The 10,037-nt window shown below is 40.8% G+C and overlaps 1 protein-coding gene across 1 annotated transcript in view; it reads right to left on the bottom strand.

The window, feature by feature from the left end:
* Positions 1-5,441, bottom strand: part of RPAP2 (RNA polymerase II associated protein 2) — a 105,248-nt gene extending 99,807 nt beyond the window's left edge. The window contains exons 1-4 of the mRNA XM_014550046.1: positions 5,368-5,441; positions 5,131-5,196; positions 3,300-3,398; positions 3,063-3,128 (exon numbers count right to left, since the gene is read on the bottom strand). The gene's annotated coding sequence lies outside the window, so the exon portion shown is untranslated. The remainder of the gene's footprint in view (positions 1-3,062; positions 3,129-3,299; positions 3,399-5,130; positions 5,197-5,367) is intronic.
* Positions 5,442-10,037: the final 4,596 nt, after the last annotated feature.

The raw sequence follows: 10,037 nt of genomic DNA, 5'->3' as shown, positions 1-10,037 counted from the left end.
CTTATAAAATCTGTCAGTTTTGCCTACTTTTAAACTTTGCCTAAATGGAATCATATTGTTATATATTCTTGTCATTTTTTTAATGTGTTCGGGGCAGACACTCAATGCAGGAGCTGCCCGCTGGTGGTCAGTGCACACCCACAGGGGGAGCACCACTTAGCCAGAAGCCAAGCTCATGGTTGGCGAGCGCGGTGGCGGTGGCGGGAGCCTCTCTTGCCTCTGCAGCAGCACTAAGGATGTCCAACTGCTGGGTTAGGCCCACTCCCCTATCAAGCCTGCAACCCGGGCATGTGCCCTGACCAAGAACCAAACTGTGACCACCTGGTTCATGAGTCAACGTTCAACCACTGAGCCACACCGGCTGGACGTATTCTTGCCATTTTGTATTTCACATTATGTTTTTTGAGATTCTTTCACGAAATTGTAGCTTATTCAGTTACACTATGTAAGTACTCTACCTTTTATTATTTATGGACAATTGAGTTGTTTCTAATGTTTTTGCTATCACTACAGTATTACTATGAACTTTTTTTTTTCAAATTTTACAATTAAAAAATGTAGTAAAATATGCCAAATTTACCATCTTAATCATTTTTTTAAGTGTGTAGTTCAGTGACATTAAGTAACTTTCTCACTGTTGTGCAATCATTGCCACCATCCATCACCAGAACTCTCTTCATCCTGCAAAACTGAAACTCTACACCAGCCGTGGGCAAACTACGGCCCGTGGGCCGGATACGGCCCGTCTGAAATGAATAAAACTAAAAAAAAAGAGACCGTACCCTTTTATGTAATGATGTTTACTTTGAATTTATATTAGTTCACACAAACACTCCATCCATGCTTTTGTTCCGGCACTCCGGTCCAGTTTAAGAACCCACTGTGGCCCTCGAGTCAAAAAGTTTGCCCACCCCTGCTCTACACCCATTAAACAATTCCCCATTTCTGCCTCCTCTGACAATCACCATTCTACTCCCCCTCTATGAATTTGATTACTCTAGTTACCTCATATAAGTGAAATCAGGTATTTGTCCTTTTGTGCTGGCCTGCTTCACTTAGCATGTCTTTAAATTTCATCCATGATGTAGCATGTGTCAGAATTTCCTTCCTTTTTAACTTTTTAAGGGGAATAATATTCCATTTTATGCATATGTAATATTTTGTTTATCCATGTAGGAACATTCATATACACATACAGAGTGTCCCAAAATATGTATACACACTTTATCAACTAATAGCTCAATTTTGAAAATGAAGTGTATTTTAATAAACACTGCTTTTATAATTATTCAAAGTATATATATATTTTTGGGGGGACACCCTATATACTTGAGGAAGAATTTCCTTTGGATATATACCAAAGAATAGAAAGGCTTGGCCATAAAGAGCATGAAAATTTGACTTTATTAGATAATTCCTAACAGTTTCTCAGAGGTCGTACCAATTTTTATTTTATCAGCAGAATACAGTTATTAATATTGTCAGATTTTTATAATTTTGTCACTTTTGAGGCTGTGAATACATAACTCAATGTGTTTTCATTTGCTATGTTCCTGGTTACTGATAAGACTGAGCACCTTTTCATACATTTATTAACCATTCAAGTTTCTTTCAGAACATTTTTCTATCAGGTTGTTTGTCTTTTTCTGATAGATTATATTTTTTGGTTATGAATCTGTGATCAGATATGGCAGAAATATAACTCCTGATTTGGAGCTTATCTTTTCACTCTTTTTTGGAAACTTCTAAGAAGCAAACATTTTAAATTTCAATGTAGAAAAATTTATCACTTTTTCCTCTATAGTCTATAACTTATTTACTTTTAATCCTCACTGGAGGACATGCTTCTATTGATTTGAGAGAGAAACATCAATGTGAGAATGAAACATCGATCGGCTGCTTCCCACAGGCACCTGACTGGGGATTAAACCCACAACCTGGGTATGTGCCTTGACCTGGAATTAAACCCGTGATCTTTCGGTGTACAGGATGATGCTCCAACCAACTGAACCACACCAGCCAGGGCATAGTCTATAATTTTTATCTTACTTAAAAAATTCTCTCTAGTGCAAGTTTATAAAAGTACTAGAGGCCCGGTGCACGAGATTTGTGCACTGGGGGGGGGTCCCTCAGCCCAGCCTGCGCCCTCTCGTAGTCTGGGAGCCCTCAGGGGATGTCCGACTGCCAGCTTAGGGCAGCCATGAACCCAGCTTCTGGCTGAGCAGTGCTCCCCCTGTGGGAGCGCACTGACCACTAGGGGACAGCTCATAGTGACCGGTCGTTTGGCCATTCGGTCGATTTGCATATTAGCCTTTTATTATATAGGATTTTCCCATATGTCTTTCCAAAGGTTTGTCTTTTACACTTAGGTCCTTAATTAACCTAACATTGATCTTTGTATGTACACTGACATAAAGGTCAATTTTTATTTCTTACATATGGGTAACTAATTGTGCCAGTGCTATTTATAGAGTAATCCATCCTTTCTTCACCAATCTTTAATATTGCCGTAGTCATATATCACGTGTCCACATAAGTGGTGAGTCTGTTTCTTCTTCTCTATTCTGTTCCATGATTTACTTGCCTGAATTTATTCCAACAAACACTTTTAACTTTTAAATGTTTAAAGATTAATTAAAGAATAAGCAAAGAGTTTTTTATAACACCTTAAATGAAATATCTATAAATGAAAAACTTTTAATGTGACTATTTTCTAAAAGGCAAAATTTTTAAACAGTTGTGTGTGTGTTTTGTTGTTGTTTTGTTTTTTTGTTAATCCTCACCTGAGGATATTTTTCCATTGATTTTTTTAGAGAGAGCGGAAGGGGGGGAGAGACAGAGAGAAACATGGATGTGAAAAAGACATATCGATTGGCAGATTGAGCTTGCCATCAAGGTATATGCCCTTGACCAGAATCAAACCCGGGACCCTTCAGTCAGTCAGCAGGCTGACACACTATCCACTGAGCCAAATCAGCTAGGGCTAAACAGTTGTTTTTAGAATTTCATTTAGTATAAGATTAAAAATTAAGTGCTAAGTTGAAAATAAACTTTAAACTTACCTTTCTTTCAGTAATATCATAGACTTTATTGGTTTTGGTAGAAATTTTATATTTCTGTTTTGGTACCTAAAGAAAAAAAGTATGGCTTACAAAAGAATTCAAGTAATAAACTTGAACTTATGTTACAAATTATCTATATATCATGTGATTAGTTTATAACCTCAGTTTCTTGTTCTTTCTACAAAGAACTTCATTAAATATAAAAATTGAAAGTCTATATATTTTAAAATTACTTACAATTCCTAGCTTCTTGTGACATAAGGGATAACCACAGAGCTTGATAATAGAACGTTCATCCACGACATCGCTGTAGTGAGCAGGTGTGATACACTTCCCCTGTAATGAAATAAAAGGGGCATCCCACAATCCCAGATTATTGGAAAAAGTTCCTATCAGCTCTCTAGGCCCCATAAATGTCATCTGAAAATACTAAGATAATAACACTACCTGTCTCATAGGTTTGATGTTAGAATCAGAGGAAAAAATACAGAAAAAGAACTTAGAAGAGTGCTCAACATATAGTAAGTACTCAAAAAACAAAAAAAGTTCTGCCACAGTAGACTATGCATCTTTGTAGATTATATAGTTCATGAAATAATTCTGAGGCGGGAGGAAGAGATGGTGTTATAGTGAGTGTTATACCAAAGCAAAATACTGATAGTACATTTTATTTTAAAAAATTATTATTAAAAAAATAAAGCACATAAAATAACAAGATATAATTTTACCTATTTTTAAAGCACAATCTAAAAAAATAAAGTATAACAAAGGTCAAAGTGACTCCTGACCAAATTTTTGTGCAAAATCTTCCAGCTTCTGAAAAACTGTACCAGAGAATGCTGAAGTGATAGTTATAAGCTAACACCAAATTTTTTTCCATTGGCATCTTCCTCTTCAAATAATTTCACTTCTTGAGATTATTTTTGAAAAAGTTTTTCTGTATTAGCAGGGACTGAACAGTTTTTTATTGAGAGTACTATAAGGTACTTATTTCAAATGAAGCATTTCTGGTTTATGTTTGTATTTATAGTCATCATGGTACACAGATTTTTATGCAGTTACCTGTATCAATTAAATTTATCACATTTATATTCCTCTTTAGAAAAATCTAAAAATTACTTTTGCAATAGAAGCTCTGAGTTTTAATTTTCCATTTCTTTTTTTCTCTTAAGGATTATGAGGACATAATATAAATTTCCATTCAAAAATTTCATATAATAGAGCCATTAAAGAAAACAAGCAAGCAAAAATGCAGATAATTTTCTTGTTAAGTGTTAAATCATAAAGGACCTATATTTGAGGTTTTAAAATATCCAAATTAATGGAATTACATTAACAAATATAATCTTCTGTTACTAAAATAGGACAACATACAGAACATGGAAAATGACATTGGAATCATTAGTGCAAATGATGAAAATAAAATGAGAATAGCAGAGTGGTTAAAACAATTACTACTAAGGGGTGAAATATTTATGTTATTTTTCATTAGTGCATTTAAAGTCATTATAAAAGAAATACATGTGATTATTTTTTAATGCACAAATTATATAGCATGTTACCTGCATGTGGTGACTAAGAACAGATTCAAAGATTTCAATAATGCAAGTTTCATGTTGCACATATTTAAAAATTTTCTACTACAAAAATAATAATTTGTGACTACATACACACTCCATTAAGAATTCTTCTGTAATATTCTCTTCCACGACATCGCTGTAGTGAGCAGGTGTGATACACTTCCCACACTCCATTAAGAATTCTTCTGTAATATTCTCTTCTAAAAGCTGTTCAACAATATGCAGAGCTTTTCTCTCAAACTCAATCTTCTTTCTCACAGTCTCTTCTAGTTCTGCTTTCCTTTTAGAAGCATCTTCCTGTTTCAAGGTACTCGTCTGTTTAGTACCTGCGCTTGACCAGAATCAAACCCGGGACCCTTCAGTCAGTCAGCAGGCTGACACACTATCCACTGAGCCAAATCAGCTAGGGCTAAACAGTTGTTTTTAGAATTTCATTTAGTATAAGATTAAAAATTAAGTGCTAAGTTGAAAATAAACTTTAAACTTACCTTTCTTTCAGTAATATCATAGACTTTATTGGTTTTGGTAGAAATTTTATATTTCTGTTTTGGTACCTAAAGAAAAAAAGTATGGCTTACAAAAGAATTCAAGTAATAAACTTGAACTTATGTTACAAATTATCTATATATCATGTGATTAGTTTATAACCTAAGTTTCTTGTTCTTTCTACAAAGAACTTCATTAAATATAAAAATTGAAAGTCTATATATTTTAAAATTACTTACAATTCCTAGCTTCTTGTGACATAAGGGATAACCACAGAGCTTGATAATAGAACGTTCATCCACGACATCGCTGTAGTGAGCAAATTTGTGACTACATACACACTCCATTAAGAATTCTTCTGTAATATTCTCTTCCAAAAGCTGTTCAACAATATGCAGAGCTTTTCTCTCAAACTCAATCTTCTTTCTCACAGTCTCTTCTAGTTCTGCTTTCCTAAAATTAAAAAAGAATTATTTAAAATGTAACTTATTGTACTTATAAGTTTTATATAGCCAATTTTCTGTTTTAAAATACACTAACAACTTACTATTTGCTACCTAAATTTATGTTTTTAATGCTGTTACTTTTGACTCAATACTTTTCAAAAAGGAAACAAGCTACTTGTTGTACTGGACACATAGGTCAGTCACAAAACTAGATTTCCAGAACCCAGAGTACAAGGAAGAACTTCAGAGATTCCAACAGAAAAGAAAATGAGGTGAAATCTTTTTGCCAATTACGAATTTATACTCTATTACTTCTTTGGATAACTAAAAAGGGAGGCTTTTCCTCTGAAATCTTTATAAATAAGAAGAGATCAGAGAGGAAAAAATATAATTTTGGCTCTTCTTACAAGTAAAAATTTGTGTCAAGTCTCAAGGTCAACAGATGGCACAGTTTGACAAGAGAGAGTCATATTTGCAAAGAAGTGTTTACTTACTTTTGTTGTAAGTTTCATTAAATAACTATATTGATATGACTATGGTTTAGGAAAATAGCAATCTTCCTAGGAAGACTGGTCCTTGTCCTGGCACCAACGGGGCTCTGTCAGCTTTTGCGTGCCCCACACATTATGAACATAAAGCACGGGTTATCAGATCAAACAACGGCCCCAGGACAGTGGTTCTCAATCATAGCTCCACCTGATGAGATTTTTCAAAAAGATACTATGCCCAGGTCCCACTGCAGGCTCATTAAATCATAATCTCTGAGGATGGGGTCTGGTTATTGGTGTTTTCTTAAAAGTGATCCAAACAATCTTTGTGTGCAACTGGGTTGAGAATCATTGTCACAAGACCAAAGATACCAACTCTCTTGGTGATGCATTTGCTCCTTCCTAGCACTGGTGTCTACTTGCCTCCTAAACCAACCTTTGCTGACCTCCTGGACCTTGACTTGGCTCTCATATCTGGACCTAGAATGTACTCACCTTTACTCCCTACCTTCAAAATGTTAGATTCTAATTCCTTCCCTGGAACAATATGTCTTACAAAACAATTTGGAGGACTGGAACAGGATTGCTAACTAGGAACACATAAGGACATTAAAACAGGAATAAATTTACAACTAACACCTGTTCTCCCATCATTTCATAAAGGCCATGCTTACATCAAAGAAGTATAAAAGACACGGACACAATTAAAAAGCAGTTCTTCATACTGACTATATTTATATCTAGCTTTATGAAAAAAATTTAATTTTTCTCATTTTGCTGCCTACCAATAAAAGCTATGTATGTCAGGTACTAAGACCAGTACATAACTGGCATTAGGAATTGCTGACTTAGTATTAACTATCTCAACCCACAATAACTTCTCTTAACTGATAGATACCTACAGCTGCTTCCCATGGATAGCCAAGTCTCACAGCTGCCCTCTGTCAGAAATAATGACAGGTAGTGTGGTATATAGCAGTGGTTTTTGGTCTCACCATTCCTTTACACTCTTAAAATTAGAGCTTTTGCCTATGGAAATTATATTTGCTGACACCATATTAAAAGTGAGAAAAATTTAAACCATTTATTTAATAACTAGAGGCCCGGTGCACAAAAATTTGTGCACTCGGGGGGTCCCTCAGCCCGGCCTGTGCCCTCTCGCAGTCTGGAACCCCTCCGGGGATGTCCACCTGCTGGCTTAGGCCCGCTCCCCGGGGGATTGGGCCTAAGCTGGCAGTCAGACATCCCTCTGGCAGCCTGGGAGCCCTCGGGGGATATCCAGTTGCCAGCGGGGAGCAGGCCTAAGCTGCAGTCAGACATCCTTAGTGCTGCTGAGGAGGCAGGAGAGGCTCCTGCCACCACCGCTGTGCTGGCAGCTGGCAGCCGGGCTTGTGGCTGAGCAGAGCTCCCCTTGTGGGAGCACACTGACCACCAGAGGGCAGCTCCTGCATTGAGCGTCTAACCCCTGGTGGTCAGTGTGTGTCATAGTGACCAGTCATTCCCAGTCATTCTGCTGGCAGGGTCAATTTGCATATTACCCTTTTATTATATAGGATAGAGGCCTGGTGCAAGGGTGGGGGCCGGCTGGTTTGCCCTGAAGGGTGTCCCGAATCAGGATGGGGGTCCCGCTGGGGTGCCTGGCCACCCTGGGTGAGGGGCTGATGGCTGTTTTCAGGCTGGTCAAGCCCCTCAGTGGGGAACCCAGTAGGGACCCTGACTGTTGGGGGCCAGATGTAAGCTGGCAAGGTCCTTGCACCTGAAGGGGCTAGCAAGGCTGGGACCCTTACCCACACAGTTTTCCCAGACTTGTCTGGATGGCGATTATCAGTAGAATGAGAACAGTCTTTCATAGCTTACCAAGAAGTCTGTAACTATTTAAGTAGAATGAGAACAGCCTTTCATGGCTTACCAAGAAGTCTGTAACTATTTACTGAGATATGCTGTACTGAGAACTTGTCCTTCTGCTGTGTCTCTCCCTTAGAGATTAAGAGGAACAAAGAATACATTCCTCTTGACAGACCTCCTATTCAGTGTGTTGTGTATAAATAGGATTGTATAGCTAATAAACTCGCTTCAATTCCTCGAGAACTGGAGTCCTCCCGATCCCGCTTTCCTGTCTTTCTTTCTTTTCTCAATTCCCACCTCCCTGCCTCAGCACGGCTCAACCTTGTCAGGCTGGCCCTGACACCTGACCCCATGGGAGTGTGGCCAGCCTGGATGAGGGGCTGATGGCTGTTTGCAGGCTGGTCAAGCCCCCAGTGGGGACCCCAGTAGGAACCCCCAACCCATAGGAGTGTGGCCAGCCTGGGTGAGGGGCTGAGGGCCGTTTTCAGGCTGGCCACAGCCCCTTCGGGGGGGGGGGGGGCGTTCCCGCTGGGGTGCCTGTCCAGCCTGGGTGAGGCGCTGAGGGCTGGCCAAGCCCCCAACAGGGATCCTCACCCCATGGGGGTGTGGCCAGCCTGGGTGAGGGGCTGATGGCTGTTTGCAGGCTGGCCACAGCCCCTTCAGGGTAGGGGGGGTCCCGCTGGTGTGCCTAGCCAGCCTGGGTGAGGGGCTGAGGGCTGTTTTCAGGCTGGCCACACCCCCTTCAGGTTGGGGGTCCCCACTGGGGTGCCTGGCCAGCCTGGGTGAGGAGCTGATGGCTGTTTGCAGGCTGGTCAAGCCCCCCAGTGGGGATCCTCACCCCATGGGAGTGTGGCCAGCCTGGGTGAGGGGCTGATGGCCCTTTTCAGGCTGGCCATGAAACTTTGTAGCCTTGGTCCGGTTCAAAGCCTGGGTTGCCCAACCCAGGTTCCCAGCCCCTCCTTGAGCGGAGGCCATGCCAGCTGGAAGCAGGTATCTGGGATTTATTTATCTTCTATAATTGAAACTTTGTAGCCTTGAGTGGAGCCCAGTGCCGGCCAGGGAAGGCGGGAAGCTTGGCTTCCTCCATCGCCGGGGGCAACCCAAGCCTCCTGCTCGCTCCAGCTCCGTGGCCGCCGCCATCTTTATGAGGGAGTGATGGTTAATTTGCATATTACTCTTGTATAATTTAATAATATACCTGTTACATGTTAATATATATATATATATATAGATATAGATATTTAAATATTTTTATTTATTTCAGAGAGGAAGGGAGAGGGAGAGAGAGATAGAAACATCAATCATGAGAGAGAATCATTGATTGGCTGCCTACTGCATGCCCCACACTGGGGATGGAGCCTGCAACCAGGCACGTGCCTCGACCAGGAATTGAACCGTGACCTCCCAGTTCAAAAGTTGACACTCAACCACTCTACCACGCTGGCCAGGCCATGTTAATATATCCTATATAATAAAACCCTAATACGCAAATCAACCAAATGGTTGAACAACCGGTCGCTATGATGTGTACTGACCACCAGGGAGCAGATGCTCAATGCAAGAGCTGCCCCCTGGTGGTCAGTGCACTCCCACAGGGGGAGCACTACTCAGCCAGAAGCTGGACTCACGGCTGGCGAGCACAAAGGTGGCGGCAGCCTCTCCTGCCTCCACTGCAGTTGAGCGGTAAGGAGAGAGGGGTCCCGGACTGCGAGAGCCCCAGACTGCGAAAGGGATGTCTGACTGCCGGCTTAGTCCTGATGGGGATTGGGCCTAAGCTAGCAGTAAGACATCCCCCAAGGGGTCCCGGGCTGCAAGAGGGCACAGGCCAGGCTAAGGGGACCCCATCCCACCCCCAGTGCATGAATTTTGTGCATCAGTCCTCTAGCCTACACTAATAAGAGAGAAACATGGTACGACTACTACCCTTCCCATTGGCTAATCAGCATATCCTTATGCAAATTAACTGTCAGCCAAGATGGCGGCCGGCAGCCATGCACTGAAGCGAACAGGGAGGCTTGCTTGCTCCAGTGACTGCGGACTCCAACGTTCCCTGCCTGACTTGCCGGCCTCTCAGCTGCAACTCTAAGCAACTATGTACTATGTTGCAAATATAGAAGCTAAAAAAACCCA

The sequence above is a fragment of the Myotis brandtii genome, unplaced genomic scaffold (genome assembly GCF_000412655.1).
Source record: "Myotis brandtii unplaced genomic scaffold, ASM41265v1 scaffold58, whole genome shotgun sequence".
NCBI classification, from domain to species: Eukaryota; Metazoa; Chordata; class Mammalia; order Chiroptera; family Vespertilionidae; genus Myotis; species Myotis brandtii.
This window is presented reverse-complemented; position numbering and strand designations above follow the sequence as displayed.